The 15,147-nt window shown below is 46.9% G+C and overlaps 3 non-coding genes across 3 annotated transcripts; 1 reads left to right on the forward strand and 2 right to left on the reverse strand.

Annotated features, from left to right (window-relative positions):
* Nucleotides 1–857: 857 nt before the first annotated feature.
* Nucleotides 858–929, reverse strand: trnaw-cca (transfer RNA tryptophan (anticodon CCA)). The gene has a single exon. It is a non-coding gene; the product is annotated as a tRNA-Trp (tRNA).
* A 6,673-nt stretch (nt 930–7,602) lies between these two features.
* trnak-cuu (transfer RNA lysine (anticodon CUU)) lies at nt 7,603–7,675 on the forward strand. Its single transcript has one exon. It is a non-coding gene; the product is annotated as a tRNA-Lys (tRNA).
* Nucleotides 7,676–9,665: 1,990 nt separating this feature from the next.
* Nucleotides 9,666–9,739, reverse strand: trnan-guu (transfer RNA asparagine (anticodon GUU)). Its single transcript has one exon. It is a non-coding gene; the product is annotated as a tRNA-Asn (tRNA).
* Nucleotides 9,740–15,147: the final 5,408 nt, after the last annotated feature.

The following is a 15,147-nucleotide window of genomic DNA, read 5'->3' on the forward strand; positions in this document are numbered from 1 at the left end:
AAAGTGGGATGAAGCTGGATCGCCTCTTGTTGGCCGGGGCGGAAGTGATGGGCCAAAATGGCCTCCTTCTGTGCTGCAAACTTCTATCATTCTATAATTCTATGAAAAATGTAAATGTCTAATGTGGGTGTCGAAACCACGACCCTGAGATTAAAAGTCTGATATTCCAGCGAGTGAGCTCGCCAGGCTTCTGCCAAACATACCGTTCTCTCACTGATTGCAGACAGGCGCCTGTTGGCTCCGCCCCAGATGTTTAAACTTGCTGTCGAGGAACTGCCAGGATCTTCTTGAATGGTGGACCAGGCTCGAGGGGCCGAATGGCGTACTCCGGCCCCTAATTCTTACATGCTTATCATCTGATGAACTTTTCACAGGAGAACAAACTCGCCCCTGAGCATGCATGAGGAGAAAGCAACAGAAAATATTCCCGCCTGGTGAGCTTTCGCGTGTGAGGCGAACGTGTTAACCGCGACACTGCGGAAACATCTCCACTTTCAGCACCAGGTCAGAAGGAAATGTTAAGCGAGCAGGTGAACTGCTGAATCCCACTTTTAAGGAGTTGGTCGTGGTGTCAAACAATGAGTTTCGCTTAATGATTAAAAACAAGAAATGTCAGAAGTTGGATTCAAACCCACACCTCCAGATAAAACTGCGATCTAATCACAGCACCTCAGACCACTCGGCGGTGTGTGTGGCCACCTGCAAGTTGATTTTGAACTTTTGTGTCCTGTCACATGAAGTAAATGAGGACAGCAGGCGTATCTCTGCCTGACACCGGGGAAACAATGAGACAAACCTTGGAGCAAGGGTCTGGTTAGTGCCAAACAGCAAAGAAAATATTAATTCTGAAAGAACAGTGACCCTGACGTGATTTGAACACGCAACCTTCTGATCTGGAGTCAGACACGCTACCGTTGCGCCACGAGGCCTACACAATGTGTGTGAGATGTTCCTCTATATGAAGCTTTCACAATACAAGGGGCTTTAAATTCCCCGCCCATTCCCACCAGGTGTCAGAAGCAGTGCTCACCTGCCAGTCACCGTATGTTTTTTTCTTAAACTTTTGTATTGCGTTCATGGAAAAGCATCATTAATTAACCCGTCACCTTCATTTGTACAATGAAAGAAATGCTGACTGAGGGACAGTCGATACTTCAAACATTTCTTCTGTGTTTTGCATGTTAACTGTTAAACCAGGTCCCATTTTACACAATTTTTGTCAGGGATTGTTTCAAAATCTTCATTGCTGATGACACCGGGAATCTGGGGCAACTTTTGTCAAATTTAACAGCATCGGTTATTCCTTCCGTGCATAGAAAATAGAATCTGTAGTGAAGATAAAATCCCACGGTGCTCATTTTCAGATCCAACGCAGTAGGATTACAAATAAAGTGAAAGAATTTTACAGTGAAAAGATTTGGAAGTTTTACTTGTATTTGTATCTTTAATTAAACTTTGTGACGTCTGACTCCCGTTCATGCCTCTGCTGAATAAGAAAGGAGGGTTTGACGTTGACCAGACTGCACTGCCCCTGATATTTGTGAGCTCATCCTTTATATTCAGTGGTTTCTCGCCCTTTGATGGGCTGCAGTGTGGCGGATATCACGTTGGCCTCACACACGAAAGGTCCCCGGTGGATCCGTTTTCTCTCACTCAAAGTTATCTATTTATTGGTTAAATAAAGAGCAATTAAGGAATAAGGGAGCCCTTTTACCAGGAGAATAAATAGCAAATAAAAACAGCAAATGCTGGAAATCTCAGCAGGTCAGGCAGCATTTTCCAGGACACTAAACTCTCCTCCGATTGTTCCGAGATAGCAAGTTTAAACATAATGTTTCTACCCAGAATCAAACCGGGTACTTTTCACTTATAAAGCAAATGTGATAACCACTACACTACAGAAACCTCTGGCACAACAGCCCCAACAGAGGGGAGCTGACCAGTGAGCTCCCTCTGTGCTGATCAGGAATGTGTTGGCTCACCTGAAACAACTTCTGTCCCACACTGAAAGCTCTCAATCCTTCTCCTCCGCTGCCCTTTACAGAAATGTCACGGATCACCCAGCCACCGTGTTCACTTCCACATCCTCACAGTGGGGCCACAGAGGCTCCTACCGTCTCCCCGCGATCAGCGAACTCGCCCAGTTTACTAAATTAAACCCCGAACACGTGCCTGGCAAAGGGCAGGAGAAGCAAGATAGTCTGTAAGCTCGGTCTATCGCAGAAAGTATTGGTATTCATGGTGATTACAGCAATTATTAATCGTCTCACAGACCTCAATTATTTTTATCCGATGAATTGATCGAGAATTGAAACCAGTTTAGTGCGCCGGATCTTAACCCCTCGACCACCAGGGAACGGTTATGATACATATAGATATATTTATATATATTTATATATGAACCTGAATATCAATGGCGAGCTGCCTAGACCTCATGGGGAAGTGGTAGTGCGTCTAACTTTGATTGAGAGAAGTTGTTCCACAGAGACACCCATTTCATCTTTTGTTCCCTTTTAAACGCTAGAAACTGAGACAGGGGAAATAAATAGAGAAATAAAAGCACAGGGATAGAGACAAGAGGAAGAGAGAAGGGGAAAGATACTGTCCCCACCCAGAACTAATGCAGAAACCCCTCTGCTGCGCTCGGGGTGGCCACCCACAGCCTGGATACACTAACGGGAGAACACCAGCGGCAGGTCGGGGCCATAAAAGGAACGGCGAGCCGCCCTGGGAGCAGCTTGGAGGTCCCGGGAGACTACTCCAGGGAGCAGCGCGAGCTGGTGCAGGAGGGCGGCGGCAGCGAAGTGTGATGTCATCAAGGTCCAGGTCGGTGATTGGAGCGTGGGCAGGTACAGCAGGAGCGGCGAGATCGGGGCAAAGGAGCGGCGAGAGACTGTAGAGGGACGTGATCGGGGCCCAGCGGAGGCATGAGTTCGGGGCCAGGGGCCCAGGGTTAGCACGGGCCAGCCCACACTGCGATATGTGTGTGCACTAGGTCCATGCAGCAGAGCTGGTCGCCTGTCGTCTTGGATAACCCTTGTCACTGGACCAAGACCTCGCTCTGTCAAGCCCGTGTGATGGCTGGGGTGCAACGGCCACCACACGTTAAAAAAATCCACGCACAGGCATCTTCCACCCTTTGGGATGTCGTTCGGGTCCTTCATTGAAACACCTGTGAACTCATCCTTTTTCGGCGTGGAAGCAAGTCATCCTCGTTTCGAGGGACCGCCTATGATGATGATGATGATGGATACATTAACGTCCCAACAGCTCATTGGCTGAAGGAGTGGGACCGTGCGATGCTTCAGAAAACATGTCGAAAAGACAAAGTCACTGATTCCGTCTCATGTGCTCCGCCGATCAAGAACAGCAACACACACTAAAAATGCTTCAATAATGGTTACATCTTCTCTCCACATTTGCAAAGCAGGTGGTTTGTTGGTCTTGGGGTATGATTCTTGCTTTGCGGTTGTTACTTGAAATTTGCAGAAAAATCCTGGCTTCAAATCACAGACGAGGCTTGAGTTTGCATTGAAATTTTGCAAAGAAGGACTTGCATTTCTGCAGCGTCTGTCAGGAACTCATGATGCCCCAAAGCATTTTACAGCCGTTGAGTTGCCTTTGAAATGTTGTCATGTGAGGAAAGATGTGCCCAAATCACCTCAACTCTTTGCAAACGAGTTCATAGAATCAAAGAAGTTTACAGCACGGAAGGAGGCCATTTCGGTCCATCATGTCCACACCGGCCAACAAGAGGCTATCCATCCTAATCCCACTTTCCAGCTCGAGGTCCATAACCCTGCAGGTTACGGCACTTCAGGTGCACATCCAAGCACTTTTTAAATGTGGTGAGGGATTCTGCCTCTACCACCCTTTCAGGCAGTGAGTTCCAGACCCCCACAACCCTCTGCGTGAAGAAATATCCCCTCTAAACTTTCTCTCAATTACTTCAAATTTATGCCTCCTTGTTGTTGATCCCTCTGCTAAGGGAAAAAGGTCCTTTCTATCCACTATATCTCGGACCCTCATAATTTTATACACCTCAATGAGGCTCTGTTCCTTGGAAAACAAACTCAGCCTATCTAATCTGTCCTCATGGCTAAGATTCTCCACTCCCGGCAACATCCTCGTAAATCTCCTCTGTACCCTCTTCAGTGCAATCACGTCCTTCCTGTAATATGTCGACCAGAACTGCAAGCAGTACTCCAGCTGTGACCTAACCTGTCCCACCGACCCCATCTCTTGTATTCGATGCCTCGGCTAATAAAGGCAAGCATTCCATATTTCTTCTCAACCACCTGAGCTACCTGGCCTGCTACTTTCAGGAATCTGTGGACATGCACTCACTGGATTCTGGGGAGGACCCAGCAGATTGGAAAACTGCAAATGTAACGCCCCTATTTAAAAAAGGAGGCAGACAAAAATCAGGAAACTACAGACCAGTTAGCCTAACATCTGTGGTTGGGAAAATGTTGGAATCCATTATTAAAGAACAGTAGCAGGACATAGAAACATCGAAACATAGAAAATAGGTGCAGGAGTAGGCCATTCGGCCCTTCGAGCCTGCACCGCCCTTCAATAAGATCATGGATGATCATTCAGCTCAGTACTCCTTTCCTGCTTTCTCTCCATACTCCTTGATCCCTTTAGCTACAAGGGCCACATCTAACTCCCTCTTGAATATATCTAACAAACTGGCATCAACAACTCTCTGCGGCAGAGAATTCCACAGGTTAACAACTCTCTGAGCGAAGAAGTTTCTCCTCATCTCAGTCCTAAATGGCTTACCCCTTATCCCTTAGACTCTGACCCCTGGTTGTGGACTTCCCCAACATCGGGACCTGTCCAGTCCCGTCAGAATATTATATGTTTCCATGAGATCCCCTCTCATTCTTCCAAACTCCAGTGATCTCTCGATCCCTTGATTCCCCGAGACTCCAAAAATCTATCTAACGCAGCCTTGAATATATTCAGAGACTCAGCATCCACAGGCCTGTGGGGCAGAAAATTCCACAGATTCATAACCCTCTGAGTGAAGAAATTCCTCCTCATCTCTGTCTTAAATGGCCGACCCCTTAACCTGAGACTGTGGCCCCTGGTTCGAGACACTCCAGCCCGGGGGAAACAACCTCTCAGCATCTACCCTGTCAATCCCCTTCAGAATATTGTGTGTTTCAATGAGATCACTTCTCATTCTTCTAAACTCCGGAGAGTATCGGCCCATTCTACACAATCTCTCTCCTTAAGACAGTCCTCTCATCCCAGGAATCAATCTGGTGAACCTCTGTTGTACCACCTCCCAGGCAACTATTTCCTTCCTCAAATAAGGAGACCAAAACTGTGTGCAGTACTCCAGGTGTGGTCTCACCAGGGCCCTGTACAATTGTAACAAGACTTCCTTACTCTTGTACTGTGGGCTATATATTAGGTACTATGGGCCGAGTGCCCTGTTTTTTTGCTGATTCGATGGTTGTATAAAAAGTTATTAAAATTGACAGTTGCTCGGCAAACATATTTGTATTTCCTTCAGTGTACTCCTTACTCTTCAAGGGCTAGATTTTCCCCAAGCAGTTTTGTCGGCGCACTGACCTCAAGCGCACCGACATTGCGTGCTGGAAACGGCTCGGGGAAAAACTCGCCCCATCCTGGCCGCTGTGTACAGTCCCCGGAGTCCTGGCGTGGTGTCGATGGTGAAGTGGGGGGCGGAGCCAAATGCCTGCGCCGAAAACACTGCCGGCACCTTCGCACATGGGCAGTAGGGAGAGAAAACTTGGCACTCTGCCATTTTTAAACAGTGTCAAACCCGATGAAAAGCACAGCAGCTTCTCAGCTTCTCCGGTCGCTCGGCGGGCTCTCCCCCCGTCCCTCCCCGATAAAACGCACAGCTCCAGCAGCTGCAACTTCTCCGGTCCACAAGCTCACACTTCTCCGGTGTGTCTTCCCTCCCCTATCCCAGGGATATAGGGACCGAGTGTAATGGAGCCAAGTTTGCTGATGATACAAAGATGGGTGGGAAAGCAAATTGTGAGACAGCAAAGAAAATCTCAATTCCGGAAGCACAATATGGAAAAGTACAGTGACCCCGACGTGATATAAACACGCAGCCTTCTGATCTGGAGTCAGACACACTACGTTACACCACGAGGTCCACAGCGCAGAGCGCCCATGTTTATATACATGAAGGTTCCTGAAACACAGTTTCATTTACCCTGAATTGGGGCAATGAAAGGGCTTTAAAATCCCTGGCCACTCCCAGCGTGGGTCAGACAGCATCAGAAGCAGTGCCCACCTGTCACTCACCCTCTCACGCCCGCTTTCATCACCTGCTGCCCGCGGACTGCAGCAAATCCAGTTCATCATCATCATAGGCAGTCCCTCGAAGCGAGGATGACTTGCTTCCACGCCAAAAAAGGATGAGTTCACAGGTGTTTCAATGATGGACCTAATATTCCAGGTCCCGAACTGCATGTTGAAGGGTGGAAGATACCTGTGCGTGGATTTTTTTAACGTGTGGTGGCCGTTGCACCCCAGCCATCACACGGGCTTGACAGAGCGAGGTCTTGGTCCAGTGGCAAGGGTTAACCAAGACGACTGGAGACCAGCTCTGCTGCACGGACCCAGTGCCCACACATATCGCAGTGTCGGCTGGCTCGTGCTGCCCCTGGGCCCCTGGCCCCGAACTCACCCCGCCCCTGGGCCCCGATCACATCCCTCCACAGTCTCTCGCTGCTCCTGCTGTACCTGCCCACGCTCCAATCACCAACCTGGACTTTGATGACGTCACTCTTCGCTGCCGTCGCCCTCCTGCACCAGCTCGCGCTGTACCTTGCCGTGGTACACCACCACGCTGCTCCCAGGCCGCCGCTCACCGCTCCTTTTATGGCCCCAACCTGCCGCTGGTGTTCTCACGCAGGTCGGGGCCTCCACGCTGCTCCCAGCAAATCCAGTTACACGCCGTGTCACCGCACAATTCTCAGCTGTGATTGTAAGCTGACTATATTTAAAGCTATCACAGAGGCTGCAAGCAGTGTTACCTGGTAGTCTAGTGGTTAGGATTTGGTGTTCTCACTGCCGTGGTCTGGGTTTGATTCCTGGTCAGGGAAAGCATTTTTACAGAACAAGTTGACAAAAATAATTCAAGTCTGTGAGATACTGAATAATTGTTTCAATCTTCATTAATCCACCCACATGTGTTGCACACTGAAGGAAATACAAATATGTTTGCCGAGTGACTGTCGAATTTTAATAACTTTTTATACAACCGTAGAATCAGCAGAAAAACAGGATATTCGGCCCATAGTACCTAATAAACAGCCCATAGTACAAGACTAAGGAGGTCTTGCTCCAATTGTACAGGGCCCTGGTGAGATCACACCTGGAGTACTGCACACAGTTTTGGTCTCCTTATCTGAGGAAGGATACACTTGCCTTGGAGGTGGTACAACAGAGGTTCACCAGATTGATTCCTGGGATGAGAGGACTGTCTTCTGGTGAGAGATTGTGCAGAATATGCAGATACTCTCTGGAGTTTCGAAGAATGAGAGGTGATCTCATTGAAACGGACAATATTCTGAAGGGGATTGACAGAGCAAATTTTGTGAAGCCCGGCTAGCTCAGTCGGTATAGCATGAAACTCTTAATCTCAGGGTCGTGCGTTCGAGCCCCACGTTGGGCGATTACTTTTCATTAAACTTTTATGTTGCTTTCGCAGGTAAATATCATTAATGAACCCATGATCTTCTTTTGCACAATGATAAAAATGCGAACTGAGGGAGAATTGATAATTTAATCAAATAATGAAAGCAGTGCCTCAGACCGCTCGGCCGTCCTTACTGTTAGATGCTCCAGTTACAAGTTATTACTCTGGAAAGTTTCAGACCGGGCGCTTGTTCAGTGTTGCTGGAAGGCCCAGTGACCGGGATAACCTCTCCCCCGGGTTTTCCTGAGCCTGTGCCCGGTGTACGGGGAGCTTTGGCCTGGGTCTGAGGTAGCTTGCATCCCAGGGATGGACAATAACCCTCTGAGCTCTGGAACTGGGGAAAAGCGAATAATTAATGAGTTGTTTGTGGTTTCAAATGCAGCTTAGATCTGCTGGTATAAACCGATCGTGTTGTTTCACAGAATGAATGAAATGCTAACAGGGACAGTCAAAACTTCAATAAGTGAACTTTAATAATTCATGAAACTTTAATCCTTGATGAAGTTTTATCCCCGATCTGATTTTACACAATCTGTATTTGAGGAGACTGGTTTTAAATGTTCATTGCTCATTCAACAATGTATCCAAAACAGCTTTTATTTAATTTTATTGCAGACAAGTTTTTGTTTGAGAAATAATGTTTCTGCGCAGGCTTGAACCGGGAACTTTTCACGTGTGAGGGAAATGTGATAACCACGACACGACAGAAACTGCTGCTTAGCTCAGTGCCCAGAGAGAAATGTTCAGGAACAAGCTGAAATGCTCAATCCCTCTCTCTGCAAAAAGTTCCTTTCACAAACATTTCTCTGACCAGAACGGCATCAAACAACAATGTCCTCCTTTCAAAGTCATTAAACTCCCCAATTTCCACGTCTGCAATTTTAAGGACAAGGACTGAAAGCGCTTTGCGATCAGAAAATTGCAGGAAACCTCTTGCGGTTAATGACAGGGCTTTTGATGGTTGATTTCTGTACACATCTTGTGTTATGTATTTAACCCTTGACAACCTGTACACACCACCACCAGAGGGCCTACCTGTCGGAGTCCCAAGGGATCCCAGTGTCCCTTGGGAGCATGGTATATAAGCAGGCCACCCACGAGGTACCTGTACCCTGGAGTCTTATTAAAGGAGCTAAGGTCACACTTACTCATTGTTCACAATACTAAGTTTCATCCTTTATTATGACCGTATCAATTGGTGACGAGAAAATGAACAACCATGCAAAAATGCAAGCAATAGTTGGTATCCTGGAGAAATTCTCAGAAGTGGACGATTGCGAAGCCTTTGTGGAGAGACTCGACCAATACTTCGTGGCCAACGAGCTGGAAGGGGACGAGAACGCTGCCAAATGAAGGGTGACCCTCCTTACCGTCTGTGGGGCAACAACCTATGGCGTCATGAAGAATCTTCTAGCTCTGGTGACACCAACAACTAAATCCTATGAAGAATTGTGTACGCTGGTCTGCGAGCATCTAAATCCTAAAGAAAGCGATCTGATGGCGAGGTATCGGTTCTACACAAGCCAACGGTCGGAGGGCCAGGAAGTGGTGAGCTATGTTGCCGAATTAAGGCGCCTCGCAGGACATTGCGAATTTAAGGGATTCCTAGAACAAATGCTGAGAGACATTTTCGTGCTTGGCATTGGGCATGAGATAATTCTTCGCAAACTGTTAACTCTCAGAATCTGAGCAAAGCCATAAGGATAGGTCAGACAATTTCCACCAGTTCCTTTAAACACAATAACGTAATTTATTTCTCGTGGACTGGATGGAGGACCATGGTCCATGTAAAAAATTGTTATCGTTTTCCATGAACTAAATGTTCATAAAAGTATTGGAGTGGGAACTCACTGGATAACAGCACAGCTGGCAATGTTTGCGGAATATATTCGTGCAGCCAAAACGCACAATGACAACCTGGAACTGTGCGGCACCGAATCCTCGGGGAAAAAACAGTTAAAGGCATCGTCCCTGGGTGGGCTCAAACCACCAACCGTTCGGTTAACAGCCGAATGCACTAACCCATTGCGCCACAGAGACTAACTTAAATGTAAATTGCAAGACATCCCAAACCAGGGTGTCAGTCAGTTAAAGCTTCAGAATGCTCCGACCGGGATGGAACTTGTCCACTCTCAGTTGTACTTTTCCCAAATAAAGGGTGGGACATTCATTGTGGATGTGTGGAAGCAGTCTGGTCCCGCACACTGCAGACACTTCCATGTCACCACCAACCAGCTCTCCTGCAACCGGTGTGATCTACCTTCCAGCCTTCCAGTGCCTTGTCCGTGACAAAGTATTCTGATTGTCCCGAAGCCGGTCGTAGGTTTTAATTACTTTTCACCTCCTGACTGCAGATATTCCTGTGATTAAACCTGAACAAAAGGATTACAGGGACAGTTGGATTCATCATTTCTTTGCTTGGTGAAATTTCAAAGATTGAAAGTGACGTACATCAACCCCAAACCTCGTCACCTACTCGCTAACCGCTACACGCTGCTCCCGTGAGATGGAAGCCCAGTTGCTGTTTCAAGCTTGAATACAGGTCCAAGCAGAACTCATTCAAAGAAAGTCTAAGTCCCTGAGGCACCTGATTATTTGCACCGAACTCCTTCGCAAAGAGTTGAGGTTCGTGTGGGGTGATTTGGGCACATCTTTCCCCACACTACAACACTTCAAACATAACTCAACGACTGTAAAGTGCTTTGGGGCATCATGAGTTCCTGAAAGGCATTGCAGAAATGTAAGTCCTTCTTTGCAAAAGTTCGATGTAATTTCAAAATTCGCGGCAGAATAATGGGCTCGGCCGGGATCTCTCACAAATTTCAATTAACAAGCCAGAAACAAGAATCATACCCCTTGACCAACAAGCTAACTTTTTGACAAACCTGGAGATAAGGTGTAACTTTTATAAAAGCATTTTTTGTGTGTAGCTATTCTTGGCAGAAGGAGCACATGAGATCGATTCAGTGACTTTGCTTTTTAGACCTGTCTTCTGAAGCGCCGCATGGTCCCACTCCGACAGTCAATGAGCTGTTGGGATGTTAGTGTATCCAGGCTGTGGGTGGCCACCCCGAGCGCAGCAGAGGGGTTTCTGCATTAGTTCTGGGTGGGGACAGTGTTTCCCCTTCTCTCTTCCTCTTGTCTGTATCGTTGAGCTTTGGTTTCTCTATTTATTCCCCTGTCTCAGTTTCTAGTGTTTAAAAGGGAACAAAAGATGAAATGGGTGTCACTGTGGAACAATTTCTCTCGCTCAAAGTTAGATGCACGACCGTCGCGCCATGAGGTCTCGGCAGCTAGCCGTTGATATTCAGGTCCATAAATAAATATATATTTTTATATTTATACAAATTATCGAAGCTGTTCTCTGGTCGAGTGGTTAAGATCTCGAGCTTTAAACCTCTTTCCATTCTCAATCAGTTCATCGCAGAAACATAATTGAGGTGTGTGAGAGGATTAATAATTGCTGTAATCGCCGTTAATAACCCCACTACTATCTGTTACAGAACGAGCTTACACACTCTCCCGCTTCTCCTACCCTTTGCCGGACAGGTGTTCGGGGTTTAATTTTACAAACTGGGTGAGTTCGCTGATCGCGGGGAGACGGTAGGAGCCTCTGTGGCCCCACTGTGAGGATGTGGAAGTGAACACGGTGGCTGGGTGATCCGTGACATTTCTGTCAAGGCAGCAGAGGAGAAGGATTGAGAGCTTTGAGTGTGGGACAGAAGTTGTTTAAGGTGAGCCAGCACATTCCCGATCAGCACAGAGGGAGCTCACTGGTCAGCTCTGTTGGGGCTGCTTTGCCAGAGGTTTCCGCAGTGTAGTGGTTGTCACGTTTGCTCTATACGTGTAAGGTCCCTGGTTCGATCCCAAGTGGGAGAATTATGTTTAAACTTGCTGTGGATGAACAATCAGAGCCGAGTTGAGTCTCCGAGCAAATGCTGCCTGACCTGCTGAGATTTCCAGCATTTGCTGTATTTATTGATTAAAGTATCAACTCTCCCTCAGTTAGCATTTCTTTCATTGTGCAAAATAAGGTGATGGGTTAATTAATGATGCTTTCCCGTGAAAGCAACACAAAAGTTTAACAAATAAACATGTGGTGACTGGCAGGTGAGCACTGCCGGTGGGAATGGGCGGGGATTTTAAAGCCCCTTTTATTGCAGAACCTTCATTTTGACGAACATCTCAGACTCACTGTTTAGGTCTCGTGATGCAGCGGTGGTGTGTCTGCCTCTTGATCAGAAAGTTGCATGTTTAAATCATGTTGAGGTCCCTGTTCTTTTGGGTAATTCCAGAATTAATATTTTCTTTGCTGTTTCGCAATAACCAGACCCTTGCTCCAAGGTCTGTCTCACTGTTTCCCCGGTGTCAGGCAGAGATACGCCTGCTGTCCTCATTTACTTCATGTGACAGGACACAAAAGTTCAAAATCAAACTGCAGGTGGCCACACATAATATTGAGCAGTCAGGATGGCCGAGCGGTCTAAGTTGCTGCATTCAGGTTGCAGTCTGCTTTGAAAGCGTGTGTTCCGTAGTGTAGTGGTCATCACATTCGCTTAACACGCAAAAGGTTCCCGTTTCAAAACCAGCTGAAAACATGCTCAATTAAATATGAGAAGCATTGAATAATGTGCATTTCTGGTTCAGTATTAACAAAGCACAATGTCTCCCAGTCCTGCTATATTTGTTGAATACTCTGTACAGTTCGGTACACATTCAAACTCTACAGTTTCCAGCCCTGACGGTGCAGAAAGCCCCTCTCAAAGCTGCACATTCCGGCTGCTTTCAGTTGAGTTGTGAGAGATTATTGACGGATCCTGCAGCTGTGAAAAGGAAAGATGTGTTAGAGGGGTCATCAAACGAGGCCATGTGGGTTGAATGAAAGAACAAAAAAGGGGCGATCACACTACTGGGAGTGCACTATAGACCCCCGGGCAGTTAGAGGGAGATAGAAGAACAAGTATATGGGCAGATTGTTGAGAAGTGCAAAACCTATAGAGCTGTATTGGTGGAGGATTTTAACTACCCGAATATTAACTGGGAAAATGATAGTGTGAATGGTACAGATGGTGGAGAATTCCTGAAATGCATTCAGGAGAACTTCTTTATCCAGTATGTAACAAGCCCATCAAGGGAGGGGCGGTTCTGGACTGGGTCTTGTGATCGAAGAGGGGCAGGTAGAAGGGGTATCAGTGGGAGAGCATTTTGGTGCGAGTGATCATACTCAGTAAGGTTTAGGGTAGTTATGGAACAGGACAAAGGGGACCAGGAATAAAAGTTCTCAATTGGGGTAAAGCCAATTTTACTGAGCTGAGATGGAATTTCGCCAAAGTGGACTGAGAACGGCTACTTGCTTAAAATCAGTGTCAGAGCAGTGGGAGGTATTCAAGGAGGAGATCCTGAGGGTACAGAGCAAGTATGTTCCCTTAAAACAAAGGTGGGACTAACAAATCTAGAGCTCCCGGGATGTCAGGGGACATACAGGGAAAGTTAACGAAAAAAAGGGAAGCTTATGACAGATACCGATAACTCAATACTGCAGAAACTCTCGAGGTGCAGAGGTGCAATTAAAAAATATATCAGGAAAGCAAAGAGAGAGCATGAGAGAATGTTGGCAATTAAATCTGGGAAAACCCAAAGATGTTTTATAAATACATTAAGAGCATGATGATAACTAGAGAAAGAGTGGGGCCTATTAGAGTCCATTAAGGGAATCTGTACGCGGAGGCGGAAGGCTTGGGTAGGATTCTTTATGAAAACTTTGCATCTGTTTTCACAAAAGAGAGGGGCGATGTGGACTTTGCAATAAGGGTGGAGAAGTGTGAAATATTAGATGAAATAAACATAGTGAGAGAGGAAGTATTGGTGGCTTAGCAGCTTTGAAAGTGGATAAATCCCCAGGCCCGGATGAAATGTATCTCAGGCTGATAAGAGCAGCAAAAGAGGAAATAGCAGAGGCTCTGACCACCATTGTCCAATCCTCACTGGCGAGAGATGCGGGGCCAGAGGATTGGAGCACTGCTAATGTTGTACCTTTGTTTAAAAAGGGAGAAAGGGATTGAGTAAATACAGGCTGGCCAGCCGAACCTTTTGCAATTATTTGTAAAAATCCTGAGGGACAGGATAAATCTTCATTTGGAAAGACATGGATTAATCAAGGATAGTCAACATGAATTTGTCAAGGGAAGGTCGTGTCTGACTAAGTTGATTGCATTTTTCGAGGAGGTAACCAGGAGGGTTGATGAGGGCAGTGGTATGATGTAATGTATATGCACTTTAGCAAAGCTTTTGAGAAGGTCACACTTGGCAGACTGGTTACGAATGTAAAAGCTCATGGGATTCAAGGGCAAAGTGGCAAGTTGGGTCCAAAATTTGTTCAGAGGCAGGAATCAAAGCGTAATGGTTGATGGTTGATTTTGTGATCCAGTGGGGTTCCGCAGGGCTCAGTGCTGGGTCCCTTGCTTTTTGTGGTATACATCAATGACTTGGACTTAAATGTTGAGGGTATGAGTAAGAAGTTTGCAGATGACACTAAAATAGGCTGAGTGGTTGATAATGAAGAAGAAAGTGGCGGACTACAGGAAGATATCAATGGATGTCTCAAGGCGCTTTGCAGCCAATGAAGTACTTTTTGAAGTGCGGTCACTCTTGTAGTGTGGGAGACACAGCCGCCAATTTGCACACGGCAGGCTCCTATAGGCAGCAGTGTGATGATGACCAGATCATCTGTCTCTGTGATGTTGATTGAGGGATAAATATTGACCAGGACACGAATCCTGGCCACATTGATCCTCCCACCACTTCACACTGTTCTCCGAGGGACCAGCGCGATGATACTAAAACAACAAGCGAAGTTGGTAAGCTATCCATGCAGTCCATCGGAATCCAGCCACACCACCTTATACCACGGGTAACATCTCTCCATGAATTCTGGAATCTGGATCAACAAACCATAATCCCATCTTGCAAGGAATTCCGGGAGGTGCTTCAAGCTTCATTCCATATATGTTAACATTTTTAAGGTATTTAAACAAATACCGACGTTTTTGAGATGGGCGTCTGGGTGACGTCATCAAAACCCTGGTCGTCATTTTGGAGCGTGAGCAAGAACATTGGCAGGGCCCAGGTACAGAAGAGTGGGAAGGTCGGGGTGGATGAGTGGTGAGTGTTTGTGGCGAGATGCGGTGAATGTTTATGGTGGAGGAGCGGTGACAGATCGTGGAGGAGGTGCGACAGATGAGGGGACGGGGCCCAGAAGAGCCAACGGCCCAGGGGCAGCATGGGCCCAGCCCACACTGCGATATGTGTGGGCACTGGGTCCATGCAGCAGAGCTGGTCTCCTGTCGTCTTGGTTAACCCTTTCCACTGGACCAAGACCCAGCTCTGTCAAGCCCGTGTGATTGCTGATGTGCAACAGTCACCTCACGTTAAAAAAATCCACACAAAGG

Source organism: Pristiophorus japonicus, chromosome 20 (genome assembly GCF_044704955.1).
Source record: "Pristiophorus japonicus isolate sPriJap1 chromosome 20, sPriJap1.hap1, whole genome shotgun sequence".
NCBI classification, from domain to species: domain Eukaryota; kingdom Metazoa; phylum Chordata; class Chondrichthyes; family Pristiophoridae; genus Pristiophorus; species Pristiophorus japonicus.